This window comes from Pseudopipra pipra, chromosome 12, assembly GCF_036250125.1.
Source record: "Pseudopipra pipra isolate bDixPip1 chromosome 12, bDixPip1.hap1, whole genome shotgun sequence".
Lineage (NCBI taxonomy): Eukaryota > Metazoa > Chordata > Aves > Passeriformes > Pipridae > Pseudopipra > Pseudopipra pipra.
Window position 1 is genome coordinate 20,535,099 of NC_087560.1, and position 7,179 is coordinate 20,542,277.

At 54.5% G+C, this 7,179-nt stretch overlaps 1 long non-coding RNA gene across 1 annotated transcript; it reads right to left on the reverse strand.

The window, feature by feature from the left end:
* Positions 1–740: 740 nt before the first annotated feature.
* Positions 741–1,453, reverse strand: LOC135420609 (uncharacterized). Its single transcript, XR_010433630.1, has 2 exons — positions 1,308–1,453; positions 741–1,176 (listed from the first exon to the last, which is right to left on the reverse strand). It is a non-coding gene; the product is annotated as an uncharacterized LOC135420609 (long non-coding RNA).
* Positions 1,454–7,179: the final 5,726 nt, after the last annotated feature.

Consider the following 7,179-nt stretch of genomic DNA (forward strand, 5'->3'; position numbering starts at 1 on the left):
GGGTGTCCCCAGGTGGCACCCCCGGGCCGGGCTGTGCCAGGAAGGGGCTGGGTTTGGGTCCCCGGCAGAGGGTTTGGGTCTATGGCTGATTGGCCCTATGGCTGGGCCCTCTAATCCCCAAAAACCTCCCCTAAACTCCTTGGCAAGGCTGCCTGCTGCGGGCAGGGCACTGCAGCAGCACTTTGGTGGCACTGTGGTGGCACTGGTGGCACTGTGGTGGCACTGATGGCACTGTGGTGGCACTGATGGCACTGTGATGGCACTGGTGGCACTGATGGCACTGTGATGGCACTGGTGGCACTGGTGGCACTGTGGTGACAGGCACCAGGATCACATCCAGACTGACACCCCATCCCACTCCAGCAGGGCTGAGGTCCCCCAGCGTGGGAGGGTGGTCTCAAATTGGAAAGAAGGGGCACACATTTCACCCCCTCGGGCTGCAGAGAACAGCGAGGGAGGGGGAGGTTCTGGGAGGTGTGAGGGGACAGGTGACCACAAGGGGTTTGGGGACAGGCCCAAGCCTGTGTTGAACGTGCACCCCGAGTGTGGGAACCCCCCTCCAGCCCGGGAGCTTCCCTGTGCTCAGTGGGATTGCGGGAGCACAGGGCTGCAGAGCACTGCCCATTCATCTCCTTCATCTCAGAGGGTGGCAGGTTCAGGGTTTGTTGCTCCTTTTGTAACCCAGGGATGAAACAGTTGGGGTTTTATATTAAAAAAAAAAAAGAGACAGGGAAGAGGTGTTGGTTTTGTAAAGAGAGCTGTAATTGTGGCTGTGAAGGTGGATGCTCTGCAGCCTCCCGGGAAAGGCCCCTCCAGGTCCATAAATAATTCAGCTGCTCTGACAGACCGAGTTCCTCCGCTCAGATAAATCTATTGATCCTCCTCTGGTTTGAATCCTGGGGATGGAGCTTCCCACACAGGCTCTGCCAGCTCTTCCCTGCACAGGCAGAGGAGCGTCTTGGCATCCTGCACCCCTCCAGGATGGAGGTTGGAGTCACCATCCCGCCGGGAAGCACCCGGTGCCCTCCCCTGAGAAATACCCGGTGCCCTCCCCTCCAAGAGCCCATCGCTGAGGCCCTTTAGCACCTCTTCTCTTAACGACAGGATAATTAACTCTTCTGGCTAATCACTCAGGGGTTTTCACGCTGCAAGCCTGCAAGCGAGCACTTCTGCTCCCTGTTAAAAGCAAACGCTGTGGCATCATCTTCCCGGCCTGGTGGGGTAAATTACAGAGAGACACGAGGCTTCCTGGAGGCTGCAGCATCCTCCTGCCACGGCATCCTTCCACTGTGACATCATCCTCCTACCACGACAACATCCTCTTGCCTCAGCAGCATCCTCCTGCCACGGCAAGATCCTTCCATGGTGGAGGCAGCATCCTCCCACCTCGAGAGGATCCTCCTGTCACAGCCCCCTCCCCACCACGGCAGCATCCTCCTGCCATGGCAACGTCCTCCCAGTGACATCATCCTGCTGCTGTGACATCACCCTCCCACCACCACAACATCCTCCTGCCATGGCAACACCCCCCCAGCACCAACCACAACACCCTCCCACCCCAGGAGCATCCTCTTGCCATGCCAGCATCCTCTTGCCTGCTCCCACCTTTCCAGCACCTTCCCTCCCTGGCAGCACCCTCAGTTTGTCGGGCATCACATCCCTCCCTGAGCAATGACACCACCAGGACCCCTTGCCCAGGCACAGGTGATGGTGCCCAGGTATCCCAAAAACACCTCCTTGGCACAGGGACCCTCCCCCCTTGTTGAAGAGATCCAACTGCTTCAACTGGATTAAGCATTTGGGTTTGACTTGGATTAATGTTTTTTTTTTTTCCCTGAATATAAACCATTTTGCATTTCAAAATCCTTCAGCAAACAGAGCAGTTTGTCTTTGTGTTTGCTAATTTAAAAACAAATATTTGCCTGCCAAGCAAATATAGTCTCTTAGGATGTGCTATTAATAGGATAATTAGGCAGCCGGTAATGAAAAGGATTGCTGGTAATTATGGCAAGATTTGTTTTGGCATTTGAAGGCAGAAAGGGAGGCTGAAGTGCTAAAATCTACCTTCGAGTTAATTAGTGCTATTAGAATACACCTGAAAAAATAGGGCAGCTAATGAACACTCCAGTTTGGTTTTAAAGAGGCCGGGGAAGGTGTTTTTCTGTGAGATGCTCAGAAAGGAAACAAAATCCTCTTTCTTTCAGCTTCCCACAGTTTGGGGTGGGACGAAGTGTCGTTCCACGGGAGATGGAATTTGGGGTGTGCTGACCCTTTTGGGGTGTCCCACCCCTTTTAGGGTGTCCTGTACCTTTTGGGATGTCCCACCCCTTTTAGAGTATGCTGAGCCTGTTGGGGTGTCCCACCTCTTTTAGGATGTCCTGTCCCTTTTGGGGTGTCCCACCCCTTTTAGGGTGTGCTGACCCTTTTGGGGTGTCCCATCCCTTTTAGGATGTCCTGTCCCTTTTGGGGTGTCCCACCCCTTTTAGGGTGTGCTGAGCCTGTTGGGGTCTCACCCCTTTTAGGGTGTGCTGTCCCTTTTGGGGTGTCCCACCTCTTTTAGGGTGTGCTGTCCCTTTTGGGGTGTCCTACCCCTTTTAGGGTGTCCTGTCCCTTTTGGGGTGTCCCACCCCTTTTAGGGTGTGCTGTCCCTTTTGGGGTGTCCCACCCCTTTTAGGGTGTGCTGAGCCTGTTGGGGTGCAGGTTTGGCTGCGGGGGGTTCCTCTGGTGTCTCTGGGGGGTTTGGCTGAGCTGGGTGGGAAGGGGCAGCTCATTTTGCAGCCCGTGGCAGGAGCTGGGGTTACATAAACCCTCCCCTCGCACACAAACCCCCACGTCAGCTGCCCCGAAATGATTAATTAGAAAATTACATTTATATAACCCTCTAATCTGTATTTGTGTGTTGCCAAGGGCAGAGGCAGAGGTAGGGGAATTACATCCAGATTAGCTCTGAGCCAGAGGAAGCCCAGATCTGCGATTATTTTGAGGGCAGAAATTGTAAAATTGTACCAATCCGGGGAAAAAGAGCCAAAATTAGGCCTTTTTTTTTTTTTTTTCCACCTTAATTCCCCCCTTCCATGGCTGAGAAAAGAGAGCAGATGAATGGAGCGAGGTGGTGCCTTTCAGGGGTTACTGGGTGAGGGCCCCGGGGCCGCCTCTGTGCAGCGAGAGGTGAGGGGAGAGAAAAAGCTGATTTCCAGCTGAACATGGCCTTCAGTTTCCCAAACAAAATTGCTTTTATTCTTCTCAACATGTGTTCCAAAAGATTAAAGAGCTGTAAGCTTGCACAGCTTAATAAGAGTGTGCATTAGAAGAGTGGCCCTGGAACGGCGGCGCGGAACGAGGGCCCCCCCCCCACCAGTTTGGGGAGGATTTGAAATCCTGTTTATTGAATTATAAAGAACCTTAAAGGATAAAGGATATTGAAGTAGGGATTTTAATACTTGGTGGTATTTGGGGGGGGGGAGTTTTATTCGATCACAACAAATCATTTTAAAAGTATTTTGTTGGGGTGGGGTTTTTTTTGGGGGGGGGGATGGGGGTGAAGAGTTAATTGAAAAACGGGCCGTGGCTCCGACGGGGGGGTCGATCCGGGCCCGGGTCGTTGTGAAGGATACATTTTCTCTGTAATTATGGGCACAAATTAAAGACGAAGCCCGAAGGCTCTGGGAGATGCTCTATTAACTGACAAAGCCCAGCAGCAGCAGAGCCATGGGTGGCTTCCCTGCTCGGAGGGAATTTCGGGATAAGCCAGTCCTGGAAGGCAGACGGAGCCCGGCACATCTTCACTGTGTCAGCTGGGGGGGGGTGAGTTCCTAATAAGATTTGGGGTGGGCAAAGTGCCTGAGAGCGAGGCAGGGGCTGAAATCCCTGTGATTGCCCTCTGTCTCCAGGGAGTTTGGGGGTGACCCTGCAGGGTGGGGCTGGAGCTGCTCCCTCCTCATCCTCCCTGGTGATGGGCACTGGCAGGAGCGGGATTAACTCCAGGTCCAGGCTTTGCTGGATGGGGGGATTTGCAGCTCCTAAGCAGCCCCGTTGTCTGTGATAACTTATGCTGTTCTGCTCCCTAAGAGGATTGGGCAGATTAAATGAAATCATGAGACATGCTATGCAAATTACATCCCAAATCTGATTTTCTGTTGGGGATTAGGGTTAAAATATTGGGAAGTGGAAACTTTTTCCTCGTCTGGTCTAGGGGGTGCACTTTCCAAACGTGCCAGTGAGGGTTGGCTCCAGAGTCCCAGCGACTTCCTTGATGTTTTCAAGCCCAGTGTTTTCAAAATAATAAAAATAAAATACCCCTGGGCTGCTCTGTAGGGATCTGGGGGCCTTTGTGCCATCTCGTGTATCCTGCTGATGGGATAATCCCCCAGCAGTGTCACAGATCCAACCTCAGCCCACACTGGGATGTCTCTGTACACCTGCAAAATCTCTGCAGCTTCCCCAGGGTCTGCTGGGGTTGCTTTACACCTTTTAATCTCTTTTGCTCCGGTAGATTTTGGGAATAAATTGTTCCCTGTGAGGGTGGTGAGGCCCTGGCACAGGCTGCCCAGAGAAGCTGTGACTGCCCCTGGATCCCTGGAAGTGTCCCAGGCCAGGTTGGATGGGGCTTGGAGCAACCTGGGATAGTGGAAGGTGTCCCTGCAGAGCTGCATCCCTGGGGAAATTCCAACTGGCCACGTTTTAAGGGATATTTGAAGGGATTCGAGGCCTTGCAGGGCAAAACCAGCCCCAAAAACCCCCACCCATCTCCCTGTGAGCACTCTGGAGGGCGCAGGGGTCGGGGGTGTTTCGCTGCCCCATCAGTGTTTGGTGTCCCAAGATGCAGCTCCTGGGATAGGCTGGGCTGTGCCTTTTGGCTCCTGTGCGTGGAGTGTTCCTTTTAAACACTTCCAGCCTGGTTCAATTTGTTTTCTATTACCAGCAGCCCCGGTGCCTCTGCAGTCGCGTTGATCAAAGCAGAACACGTTGGCTGACATGGAAACACTTCCAAAACCGGGGGGCTCAGGGGGGAATGCGGCCTCTCCATGAACTCTCTGGAAAAACAACGTACCCCGGGGCTGCCTGGCTGCTAATGGGGTGTTTTGGGAGGCCCTGGGTGGGATCTGGTGCCATCAGTTCAGCACAACCCATTAAAATCCAGGCCAAAGCCGGCGCTGGGATGGAGATTCCCCCCTTCCCCCAGCACAGTGCAGCCCCTCTGTGATGGCCTTTGGAGGATTCCCGTGGAGGGAACGTGGGGGTCTCCCCCACAGGAGTGTCTGTGATCCCAGTGGGACCTGTCCCCCCATCCCAAGCTTCCCAGCTGTGCTGCCTGGCCGGGATGAGGCCACATGAGCGGCCGCAGCTGAAGGTTCCCGAAGGCAGATGTGGGAGCTGGCACTGCCTTCCCGCTTTTATTTGGGGTTTTCATCCAGTCCTGGAATGTAAATTAAAGCAGAGGCAAAACAGATGGGGCCAAATCCTGCTGCTGGATCTGTGGGCACCCGTCCTGCTGGATCCCACAGCAAGGGGAGCTGCACCCCCTGATCCATCCACCCTGGCAGGGGCTGCTGGAGGTGGAGAGAGGGGTCAGAGGGTTTGGGGTCCTGGGAAGTGCATCCTAAAGAGCCTGAACATAGAGGAAGGCTCCTTCCTCCTCTGGGAAATGGAGTCTGGGAATCCAGAGACTTGGGGGGATCCCGGTTTTGAGGGGGATCCCTGCCCAAGGGGATGCAGGAGGAAGGGGATGTGGTACCCAGGGATGGAGCAGGGAGGGGATGTGGTACCCAGGGATGCAGGAAGGAACAGATGTGGTACCCAGGGATGCAGGAAGGAGGGGATGTGGTACCCAGGGATGCAGGAGGGAGGGGATGTGGTACCCAGGGATGAAGGAAGGAGGGGATGTGGTACCCAGGGATGCAGGAGGGAGGGGATGTGGTACCCAGGGATGGAGCAGGGAGGGGATGTGGTACCCAGGGATGAAGGAAGGAGGGGATGTGGTACCCAGGGATGCAGGAAGGAGGGGGTGTGGTACCCAGGGATGAAGGAAGGAGGGGATGTGGTACCCAGGGATGCAGGAAGGAGGGGGTGTGGTACCCAGGGATGAAGGAGGGAGGGGATGTTGTACCCAGGGATGAAGGAGGGGATGTGGTACTCAGGGGTTAGGTCCTGCAAGGGGAGGTCCTGCTCCCTTCATCTCTCATCAGTGTGAGCTCTCCCTGGATTCCTGAGCTGGGATTCCCTTCTGCCCAACCAGCTCCAGCTCAGCTCTGGTAGTTTTTTACTTCCTATTTTCTAATTGAAAAGACCTTTTGGTCACATTATTCCTATATATGGGATTAAAATGTAACTGCCTGAATTGAAAGGCTGCCATGAGCTGTGTCCCCCCCCATCCCCCTCTGATCCATCCCAGTGCTCCAAAATCTGTCTCCAAAGCTTAAATTATTCCAGAAAATGTCTTATTTCTCCTTTTGTGTCTCGCAAATTTATGAGGGGAGGGACTTTTTATTTTCAGGGATTAATCATGGCAAGGGGAACATAAAGGGTAAGTCATAATAATGGGGTTTGAATTAAACTCCTAAACTTCCAGCCCCTGATCCCAGGGAGATTAGAGCTCACATACCTCGGGACCACATGAAAGGTGCCTGGGCAGCATCCCCAGCCCCCCCAGCCCCGGGGTAATGGGGCCTTAATGAAAACTTCCAAGGGATGTTTATATTAATTCCAGAGGGAAAACTCCCAAGGCAGAGGTTGCAGGGAGCTGAGGTGCTGCTTTGGGGTGAAGCTCAGCAGAACAGGGTGTGCTCCCAAGGGCTCCAGCCTCGGGTTGTTCCAGGGGGCTTTGCCACCAAACTGGGCAGCTGGAGATGGACAAAGGGCTGTTGGGCCCCAAAAGAGAGGAATCATGGAATTGTTGCTGTTGGAAAAACCCTCTAAAATCGTGGAGTCCAACCCTTCCCCAGCACTGCCAAGGCCACCACCGACCATGTCCCCAAGGGCAACACCCACAGGGCTCACGGGGAGTCCACCCCTGCCCTGGGCAGCTCTGCCAAGACCTGACAGCCCTTTCCATGAAGAAATTCCTCCTCATGTCCAACCTGACCCTGCCCTGGCACAGCTGGAGGCCGTTCCCTCTCCTCCTGTCCCTTGTTCCCTGGGAGCAGAGCCCGACCCCCCCCGGCTCCCCCCTCCTGTCAGGGG